This window comes from Heterocephalus glaber, unplaced genomic scaffold (genome assembly GCF_053883595.1).
Source record: "Heterocephalus glaber isolate CG9 unplaced genomic scaffold, H.glaber_assembly_v1.0 deba00000071, whole genome shotgun sequence".
Lineage (NCBI taxonomy): Eukaryota > Metazoa > Chordata > Mammalia > Rodentia > Bathyergidae > Heterocephalus > Heterocephalus glaber.
Genome location: NW_028258137.1, coordinates 9,847,370 through 9,859,187, shown reverse-complemented (window position 1 = coordinate 9,859,187; position 11,818 = coordinate 9,847,370). Strand labels below are relative to the sequence as shown.

General features: G+C 38.2%; 1 pseudogene; it reads left to right on the top strand.

Moving 5' to 3' along the window:
* The first annotated feature begins 806 nt into the window (after window positions 1-806).
* LOC101717046 (serine/threonine-protein kinase Nek1 pseudogene) lies at window positions 807-9,584 on the top strand (annotated as a pseudogene).
* Window positions 9,585-11,818: the final 2,234 nt, after the last annotated feature.

Below are 11,818 nucleotides of genomic sequence, written 5' to 3'. Positions count from 1 at the left end.
AGTTTTGTGTGCAGAGCAGCAGGGTCAACCATGGGATTCGGAAGTCTAGGGTTATCATTTTCATTTAATCAATTTTTTAAAGCAAATCTCAAAATATTTAAATGTAATAGCCATGGAAGAACTTGAACATGAACATGGGCCTTTTGATTCCAGATGAGTGATCGTTCTCTTGTGTTTTCCTTCCTCCCCCTTCTTATGTGGGACAGCAGATGGCAATTTCAGGAGCACCACACCTACCCTTATGTCACATCCAACAATTATTAATCGTGTCTACAGACAATCTCTGTCAATTCATTAAAACATCATAAAATATATCAGTCATACAAATGCCATTCATATAGATTCATCAACTCAACTTTTTTCCAAGTACCAAGAATAGCATTTCCCCATAACTACTCATAATGCAATGAAAGTGCTTTTCTCTAATACTACTCTGTACGGAGAAGATGCAGAGCATAATTGCAGATTTTTAGCATAACTTAATTTTTCATTATTTAGCTTTAATTCCAAATAAAAGCTAAAGATTCAAAACTCTGATGTAAATACTCAGATGTACTGCTATGTGCCCTGTCTGATCACGTGGGAATAGGATACAGCCTTTTGAAGAGAAGGTAGATAATCGAGCAAAAATACCACAGGTGAGAAGGTAGCCTGTGGCCGGTGAGTGTAGCCTCTGGTTACCCTGCAATAGCTTTTATGGCACCAGATGGAGTGGGCCTGTTTGTTCATCCCCACAGGCCCATGCATGGCATTACTACAGAAGGATTCATTACTGATTGTTTTGGCTGCTGCATATAATTGCCTGCATGGGTTTCATGGAGCTAGAACAACCCTACATCCCCATTGGTACAACTAGAGCCATGGATCAACATGAAGACAGCACTTTTTCACCCAGAGCCTTGTCTCCAACAGGCTCTTGGGTCAATCCATGGCTTGGACCTTCCATCCTGCTGGCCACAGGTAGTGAGATGCCACCAACTCTGCTTCCAGCATCCCTACAGCTCCAAGTCTGTGTTTTTATTCACGTTGTTGTTTGGTACCTTCAACAAAGCCTTCCATCTCTTTTTCATTCTGTGCCTTTTCCTTACCTTAAATAACCTCAGTTTTACCCACTTTTTATGCCCTAAAAGGTTCCTGTTCTTTCCAAATTTTACTACCAACAAGTCAAATAATATTCTACACATAATTGAATTGCTCATATTACAGTAGTATCTAATATTTAAACTAATGTATTAAATAAATGCAACACTTCACAGCTTTAAGCATTAAAATATATTCATTAAAAATTTCACAAAGGGGCCGGGGATTTAGCTCAGTGGTTTTGCCACCTGCTGCACAAGCTCAAATACCCGAGTTCAATCTCTGGTACCAAAAAACAAAAAAAAATTCACAAAGCTACAAACCTAAGAACATCCTTGTCTACCTCAGGCCAGATGAGTCTCCTGTCATTGGTCAGGTTATGGTCCATGTGACAGGGGCATTAGAAACGCTGAGTTGGTCAATCCTCAAACATTCAAGCTCTGTTCTAGCATTCACAGATACAGGGACTCATCAGGAAAAATATAATTTGAAGGGGGTTCCAACAATTGCTTTAAAACATAAAAGACATCTTATGTAGGTACAGCAAGAGAGACCAGCTCTGTAGCATCACTCCTAGGCCACTGGCAAGGCAAGGGTAAGACTCGAATCAAAATCCATATATTTATTGGTGATTTGTACTTTTTCTGCAAAGTGTGTATTCATTTAAATTTCTCATTTTTTATTGTGTCTTTTATTTGAGGGGCATAATTAGAGAGAGAGAGAGAGAGAGAGAGAGATAATGTATGTTGGTCCTCTTAGGAATAGCTGCCAAAATTGTATCCCATTGTGTAGGTTGTCTCTTCACTGTGCTGGTTTCCTTTGCTGTGCAGATTTTACTATTAGAAAAATGCAAATTAAAACAATACCAAGACTCCATCTTACCCCAAAAAGAATGGCTATCATCAAGAAATCAAATGGCAATAAAAGTTGGAGAGGCTGCATGGAAAAAGGAACTCTTCTATATTGTTGGTGGGAATGTACAGCCAATATGGAAATTCTACAAAAAACTAAAACTAGAAATTCCATATTACCCACCTATTCCCCTTCTAGATGTCTTCCCAAAAGAGTTAAAGACGTCTTACTACAGTAATTCTTACATATCCATGTTTATAGAAGCACAATTCATAATAGCTAAATCTTGGAAGTGGCCTATATGCCCATGAACAAGTCAATGGATAAAGAAAATGTGGTATTTATACACAATGGAGTTCTACTCTGCCATAAAGAAGGATAAACTTGAGGCATTTGTAGGGGGAAAAAAATACACCTTGAGACCATAATATTAAGTGAAATAAATCAGACACGTGAGCTTAAATATCCCCCATGGTTTCTCATATATAAGAAACCCAAAATATAAATAAAAAGAAAAACAAAAGCTAGATAATAGGAAGTAGGTTAACAGGTATTTTTACAAATGGGAAAGGGGCCAAGAGTTGGAGGGAGTTGGGAGGGAAGAGAGGGAAGCATAATGCAAACAGAATCGAGACATGTTGTGCACATATACCAACTCCACACAAGAAAGGTAAACATACTGAAAACATGTACTAATAAAAAATGAAAAAATATAACCTAAAATAGTCCACTAGCTTCACAAAGAAAAATCAGAGTCCAAAGCTTGGCAGTTCAGGGTAAGTAGGGTACACTGGAGTATGCACAGTCAGTATCTACCCCCAAGTCTGTTTCTGGTTTTCAGAAACTGTAGTGACTCCTTGCTATGGTCAGAATGTCTGTGTCATCTTAAAATTAATTTGTTGAAACTTAATCCCCAATGTTTTCCTGTTAAGAGGCAAGGCACTTATTTATGTATTTAGGTGCTGGGTAGAGAAACCAGGCCTTGCCTGCGTGTCTTCTCCACAAGTGAATTCAGTGCTTGATCCCTGGGGGTGGGGCTGTTAGGAGGTGATTAGGTGAATGGATTAATGTCCTTGTAAAAAACAAATCCCGAGGAGCTCATTTTCTCCTCCCACCATGTGAGGACACCACAAAAACCATGTCAAGAAGGAGCTGGGTAAAGAAGAAAAATACATGAATAGGTAGAGAAGGGAGACAGAGACCAGAGGAGCTGTGAGTTTTTCTGCATGGAAATGCATAGTTGTAGCCAAAGTGAAATACCTTGTAAGTTGAGGTACAACAAAAAGTTATTATTTTGCTGTTTTGTTTTAAGGCAAAGAGGCTCTAAAATGTGGTGAGATTTTTATTGCATCAGTGTAAGTCGCCTTTTAAACAAAATTTTACTTCTCACTCCCATAAGAATATTTACTTAGTGTTTTATCTTATCTTAATATAAATTTTGTGCAGTGTGGTTTTATCCACCCACATAATTTTTTGAAATACAATCTTGATTTAAACAATCATGGTTTTAAAGGGTAAGATAACACTTGCAATCACAAAAAAAAAATGGTTAGTTTATTTTTGCCAAGTTAGATAGAGGCATCATGCCTTATCAAACCACAAGGAGCATCCTTCACAGGATAGCTACATCAATAAGTTTCTATCGGGGAAATTCCCAAGTTCCCTTTATCACTGCAGCACTCAGAGTGAAGCAGACATCTGTTCTCCTGACTGCTTTTCTCTCCTGGCTTGTCCTTTACTTTTAACTTGGTAATGATCTTCTCTGACACAATGAAGGATAAAAAGACAGTCAACTCTATTGAGATGTTCCTTTATGGCTTTCACCTTTAATAACATACTTAGAAAGGGCTTTTTTTCCACCCCTCGAAAGTACAGCCAACTCTATTAATTTCAGAATGTCTTCTAGGCCTGTGCTCTTCCTTTGTTCCATGCTGCATTCCCCAAAGGCTCCCTTTGAGATAGTATTTCAATACAGTATGAATCTAGAAACACATCTGCTGAAAGGTATTGCTACCTCCTCATCTCCCTCTTGTTTTAGCTGGTCTTGGATGGGTCCACATGCCGTGGAAATAGACAGTCACACTGTCAATCAACAGGGCCTTATAGAACAACTCCAGGGCAAAGGGGCCAGGGAGAGGATATGGCCCCTATTCTGTGGAAATAAGTTAATTGTGGAAGTCAAACAAAGATGCGTGCAATACATTTGGTAAAAGTGTATCTATTGTGGGTTGAATTATATGCCCCTAAATGGTACTAGAGCTGCAGTCTGATTTGAAAAGAGGGTCTTTGCAGTGTGATCAGATGAAGTCAAGGTTATACTGGATTAGGGTGGGTCCTAAATCTAATGACTGATATCTTTATAAGAGAAAGGAAAGTAGATCTTGGACATAGGGTTTCAGAGCACACACATAAAGGTAAGAGACCTCCACAAGGTAGTGATGCTACCTCAGTTTAAGAAACACTAGGAGCTGGAGGAGGCAAGAAGAGCCCCTCCCTAGAGCTCCAGAAAGAAGATAGCCCTACTGATACCTAGATATTGTGGTTTTGGCTGTAAGAGAACTGTAAGAGAACAAATCTATCTTAATTTGAGACACTTAGTTTGTGCTACTTTGTTATGCTAGAAATAAATGCAACATTCCTTGCTGCTATTTAACAATTTGTCAAGCATTTTAAATTTTGTTGAGAATGTGGCTGAGTGTTACAAGCTGAGCCACTGATGGAATTTAGAAGACTCTGTCAAGGTGGCAGGGCAGATTCAAACTGCATCAGGCATAGAAGTAGAAAATCAAAATCCAAAAAGATGCATGTAAGACAAAGTACAAAGTAAATAGCTCTGAACTGGGAATGAGGTTACAATCTGACATGGCTGGAGGTGTTAAGACCCCAGGGTACTGGCCTCCAGGGGTGATTTCTGATCCCCAGAACTACTGAAGGATAAGAAGTTTACATTGTTTGAGCCACTATGTCTGTGGTATTTGTGACAACAGCAATAGAACAGCATACATCCCGCCACATACCAAAGGAGGTGGAACACAACTGCAATTAAGCCCTAACAGGGACTGGACTTCTAGCGTCAAAGAGGCAGGAACACAGGTACAATCTCAGCAAAGCCACTCACTGGCTCTGAAGATGAATTGCCCACAACCCCCACAGCTTCTAAAGCAGTAACTCTACATGATCATTTGGATACTTGGTTGGAAAGGGGACCAGAGGGCATCAGCAAGAATCAAGGGAGGCAACTGCAAAGTCCACAGACTGGGTGAGTGGGAAGGAGAGGGAACAAGGAAGGAAAACAGCCAAACTGAGACAAACAAAATATTGCACACAAAGTTTGCTTCCAAACAGAGATTCTAAAACCACATGAGGAAATTTGATGCTAAGAAAGACAGCGAGCCCAACCGACATTCTAAATAGGCATTCACTTCTGGTGCTATGCATTTTAAAGAACTAAAAAAGGATACTGAAGCACAAGTAATCAAGAATAAAATAATATAGTCATTAATATGAAACATGCAACATACAAGATAAACTCAAGTATGGTCAGAGCTGAAAAGGAACGCTCAAAAGGACCTAGCAAAGTAGCCATGGAGCACCAAAGACCAAACAAAATCCCTTACCATACATCAGTCCCTAGGAGAATATATTTATGGGTTTGTATATATATGTGCATTGGTTTGCTGGCTAGTTTTAATTTTGCAGAACAAAATACGGTAGAGCCTGAGACTGATACTTTTCCTGATTAATAAAATAATCTACCTTCTATTAGAACACTGTGTTACTCAAAAGACAGACATTGGATTTAGGAATTTGCAGTCATGACTGATCTAAAATGTGAAGGTCCTTAACTCTAGTACATGGCAAAGGAGAGCCTGGAATGTCGAAAGTTAAAAGACAAGAAAGGGTCCTCTCTTGCTTTATGTTCTTCATTCCTACCCCGAGACTGTGAGCCAGTAGTGCGTGACTGCTGGCCAGGTGAAAAGAAGAGGAGAGCTGTAAGTGAAGAAACAAAAGACGGATGATAGGGAACCCAAAGGTAAAAATATAGCCTGCTGAAAATTGTTTCCAGTCACACTAGCAACACGAGTACAGAGATTCCTTCAGTGAAAAGATTCATTTTTTTTTCCCTGACAGCCAATTATGTCATGGCTTCTCCTGAGAACCCAATAAACAAATTGTCTTGCAAGGAATTGTGCTTGTTGGGTTGAGCGGCCTAATAAGGCCTCAGTGCTATCCTGACACTCAGTGTCCCAACGCGCCTCACTGGAGAATGTCTCAGACACGCTCCGATAAATTAATTTTCTAATTCTAGCTCTGCCACCAGCTAATTTGGTTTCTTTGGATTAATGATGCCACATCTACAAATGTTAAGATTAGACTCGATATTCTTTGCATCTCGTCTCCTTTTGTCCTGCAACTTTTATTATCCAGTTCCATAGTGATATTAGAATATTCTACATCCTGAAGTCTTCCATGTATGATTTATAAGAGTATGGATCACAAAAGAAGGAGACAGAAAAATTCTCAAAATAAACTGCAATTAAAATAAGGGATTATTAATGTTCTCACCATACCATATATCCTCAGATAAGACAGGAAAAGTATAGGTTTCCAATTGTTATTAATGACTGACTGCTTCACACCTGCAAAAAATTTTCAATAACCATATATAAACTGTATAGTATAAGCTATATCAAGGAACAGAAAAGCAAATTTTAGTTTGGGTTAAGTTTTAAATATTGTTGTGTTGTTTCTCTTTAATCAATATAAATTGAAAACAGATTCATCTACTGCACTTCAGGAACCTAGTAATGGATTTGGAAAGCCGATTCCAGGTCTCAGTGACATTTAGCAAAAATTAAAGCATAAACAGTCTTCTGTCAATAAAGCCGAGGTGGAGAACAGAATTGTGACTCACTTTTACAAAAACTGAGAGTGTTAAGTCACACAGGCATGTGGACTGGCGACAACGTGTCACCAGCCACAAAGGGCACAGGAAGAAAATCTGGAAAGTTTGCTACAGTTTCTGGAAAATGAGAAGTAAAGAATGTAGAAAATAGAGAGATCTTTTGCAAAAGAGAAGGGGACTGAGAAATGGAGGGAGGGAAGGGGAAGGGGCTGAAAAGAGAATTAAGCTGTGTTATGTACATGAACCAACTCCCATGAGGAATATAAATGTATGTACTGTGAACATGTACTAATAAAATTAAAAATTTAATTTTTTAAAAAAGAATATAGGGGATCAGGCATTTAGCTCAGTGGTTTTGCCGCCTGCTGTGCAAGCACAAATACCTGAGTTCAATCCCTGGTACCAAAACCAATAAAATAAAATAATTTAAAAAATAAAAAGAATAAAAGGTTAGAACTGGTCAATCAACTCTTAAAGTGAAAGACAGTCTAATTACTGACGACATGCTGGGCATGTGCATTTTCATACATCAAGTATTCAGCTTTCCAAAAATTTATATTGCATTCATAGCCAAAATATATTTCTAGTTATTTATTATTGGATATTGAACTTCCCAAAGAGTAGCTTGCAACAATAATAATTGATGTTCCCCTTGAGTCTGGTATTGATTACAATCATCTAGAAAGTTCTTGCTCAGGTTCTTTTCATGGCCCTAAGAAGACGCTGGGGGGTTGAGATTGGAATCATTTTGAAGAGTTCTTCTCTCCCATTTGATATCTAGGTTGGGAAGACGTGAACGTGTGGGGCCTGGAATGCCTGGTGCTCCAAGGCCATCCCTCTCCATCCTTAGCTCGTCTCTCCAAGTGGTCCCTCCACATGGCAGCCATAGAGTAGCCAGACTTCGTACGTGGAGACCAAAGGCTCCCAGAGTGGGCTCTCAAGAGACACCATCACAAGCAGCATGGCTTTTCCCCACCTAGTCCACAGTCATGTAGCATCACTTCTGCCAAATCCCCTTCCCAGGGGTAGTAACAAAAGTCCATCCAAGTGCAAGGGAATGAAAATTTCTCTTCTAGATAAGGGCATAGCAAAGCTCTGGGAGAGCACATGAGACAGGAAATTCTGCTGAATCCACTTTTCAATAACACAGTCTTCTCGTTTGAGATGAGAAGATCCCCATGGTATTAAGAAATAATTTTCAATACAGTGGGAGAGGTTATTAAACTAGATCCTGATGGATCTCCAAGAAAAGTCTGGGGGAAAAGCCCTACAGATTTAGTTCTAAAGTTCTTGGAGAAGCTGAACTTCAACTTCAGACAGAACTATTGAAAATACAACTATGAGAAGAGAGATTTCTCCTGAAGGAGAAAAGTACAAACCCTTACTCACTGAAGAAAAACTACCATGTATTTCACAAGAAATAAACTCATCCACTACTGTTGATTCTTCTGTCGAGATCAAAAGTCTAAAGTTTAGTGAAGCATCTCCACAAACGTTATTGGAACCAAAAGGAAATATGGAAGAACCTGACGATTTGGAAGCAGAAATTCTACAAGAGCCAAGTAAGAAAAACAAAGATGAGAGCTTGTCATCTATTGTTACTAATGTGTGGGTTAGTGAGGAAAAAGAAACAAAGGAAACTGACATGGAAGAGAGAGTTACCATTCAGCAAAATGAAGTCTCTGAAGATGAAATCTTGAGGAATGTAGACCAACTCAGTGAGGTTACTATAGAATATGGACTAGATGATTCTCACCATTATAAATATGATGTAGATAAATCTATACAACCAGAACCATTTTTCCATAAAGTGGTTCACTCTGAACACTTGAATATAGTCTCTCAAGTTCAGTCAATTCAGTGTTCACCAGAAGAATCTATTCCACTTCGATCTCACTCTGATTCACCACCACAAAATAAAAACAAAAACTCCTTGCTGATTGGACTTTCAACTGGACTGTTTGATGTGAACAATCCAGAGATGTTGAGGATGTGTTCGCTTCCAGATCTCTCAAAGCTGTTCAGCATCCTAATGGACGTTCCCACTGTAGGAGATGTTCAAGACAATCTTGAAATTGATGAAATTGAAGACCAGCACATTAAAGAAGGGCCTTCCAGTTCTGAAGACATTGTATTTGAAGAACCTGACACAGATTTACAAGAGCTTCAGGCCTCAATGGAGCAGTTACTGAGGGAGCAACCTAGTGAAGAATACATTGAGGAGGAAGAGTCAGCCCTAAACTACAGTGATGTAGAGCAGACTGCAAATGGCACAGACCTGGCAGATGAAGAGGACAACCCCAGCAGTGAAAGTGCCCTGAATGAAGAATGGCACTCAGATAACAGTGATGATGAGGTTACTACTGAATGTGAATATGATAGTGTCTTCAACCATTTAGAGGAAGTGAGACTTCACCTGGAGCAAGAAATAGGCCTTGAAAAGTTTTTTGACGTCTATGAGAAAATAAAAGCTATTCATGAAGATGAAGATGAAGATGAAAATACTGAGATTTATTCAACAGTAGTTCAACATATTTTGGGAAATGAACATCAGCATCTTTATGCCAAGATTCTTCGTTTAGTAATGGCAGATGGAGCCTGTGAAGAAGATAATGATGAATAATCCTCATGACTGTCTTTAATCCTCAACTACATGAAAGCATTTGATTTTGGCTCATCAGAATGACAAGCTTCAGTGGGAAATACAGAGATTATTTATAAGAAATACTAGATTTAAATGGGTGTGCTTATTGCATGAAAAAGATGGAAAAACATGATTTCTCAGTTAAGATTCTAACATTTTACCTATTTTATTTTGTTTGTTGAATTTTATATTTAAATAGTTATACAGAATATATGTTTGATCAAATCACCAACTAAAGCATAAGCAGCATTGACCCAGAATTGGACTTAGTGATTTTGAAGATTTACCGATTTACCATGCAATAAGGTAGCTTTGACTTTGAGTAAATGTCTTTAGATTGAAGAAATTATTTCTGTCTTGAGAGACCTGCCTGTAGTTTTTCATTTAAGTAGTTAACCATGGCCTTTTAATTTTTCCTCTGCAGTGCTTGTTTTCATCCTGGCCAGCAATTGTGCACTAAGTAACCTTATCAAGGACTCTATTTAAATCTTTTTTTGAAGTGGAATTTTTAGCTTTGAAGTTTATATCCTCAAGTTATTTTTCAACCAATGTGTCTCTTGAACTAGCTGAGTGGAAACAGGCTATAGAAACAGTTTCAGAAATCATTGAAAGATTTGATTATGAATGATTCACGACATTGTATTTTCTAATTCTCAAAAAGTTGGTTAATTCTACTTCTTTTAAGGACCATAAATATTATGTCTTAAAAATTAAGCTGTGAATTTTAACACTGACCTAGCATATAGATAGTATAAAGTTACCCTTTGGTTTTTCACTTCCTCTCATGAGTATGCTTCAGTGGCAATGGGAGGTTAAAAAAGGAAAAGGAATCATCTTTATTTTGACAGTGACATTTTTGGTAACTAACATTTGCCTTTTTTATTTTCATTATGAGAGTATTTACTTAGGTTATTGAAGGGTTGGTCACACAGCTTCAGTTATGCTATTCCAAGTATTACATGGTTTCATTAGAGATGCCTACTGCCCAGATGTTTTTAGAAATAAAAGCAGAATTTTTGAGCCTCTGACTACAAAGCAGCCTGATTAGCATAATCTAAAATTTGAAAAATAAAATCTCACCTTGCAGCACTATCAGTACTATGTTGAATTTATTGTGTATATTATTTTCTAACATCCAAAACTAAACAGTTGATTTTTATGTTTATTTTATATAACTATTAAATTTTTATTATCTACCTGAAAAAAAAGAGAAATAATTTTCAATTTAATGGGAGAAAATAAAGACTTTGGCATTATATGAATTTCTTATTGGCACCATGAAGAGTTGCCACAAACTCAGTAGCTTAAAATGACAAAACTTTATTTGGTTCTGCAGAAGTTCAGAAGTCATGTATAGGTTTAAAATCAGGATGTTTTCAGGGCTATGCTCCTTTCTGGAAGCTTTAGAGGAAACAGGTCCTTGCTTCATATTTCCGTCAGAAGAAGTTCATTGCTGTTGTAGAACTGAGGTCCCCCTCTCATTGCTCACTGTAACTGAGCTCCCACCCGAATTCCTTGGCTCCTGGATCCCTTCTCCATCTTCAAACCAAGCAACAGTAGACCACACTCTCACTAACATCTTCTCTCTCCTACTTTTCTTCAATCCTTGGTTCTCTTGATGGAAAAAGTTCATTGCTTTGAAGGGTTCCTGTGATTAGACTGAGTCCACTTGAAAATCCTGGGTACTGTCTATATCTCAAGGTCCATAACCTAAGTCCTGTCTATGGAGTTCTTTTGGTCAAATAGGGTGGCATAGGACTTGAGCATTTCTGGAATCCATTGTTCTGCCTACCACAGGTATGTTTTTGATAAAAGAGAGGCCCTGTAATCTCAGAACTCCAGAAAACTGAAACAGCAAGATCACAAGTTCAAGCCCAGTCTTGGAAACTTAGAGAACATTGTCTCAAATTTAAAAATAAAATAAGGCTGGAGATGTGGCTCAGTGTGAAGGCCTTGGGTTTAGTCCCCGGTACCTTGCTCCAGGGTGGGGGGTGGGGATCTGACAATGGAATTTTAAAAGTTGATGTTAAAATTTGATGATTCTGGGAACTCTATGAAGTGTTCCCACTTCCATTAAGCATATGTATTTTAAAAATTGATTTCCCACACGTGGCCAAAAGTATATGATTACCAACTATATACCCTTAGGTTCATGAGCCTTTTCTCAGGAGAAAGGCTATTCACTTTCCTCACTAAAATTTAATTAGTTTAAATTATTTTATATGCCATTGTAATAAAGTCTCCTTGGTTTCTAAGCCCAAACTAATCCAGGAGTAACAAATTGGAAGTGGCAAATACCAATCAACAAAGACAAGTGACATCTGGCAACAAAGAAG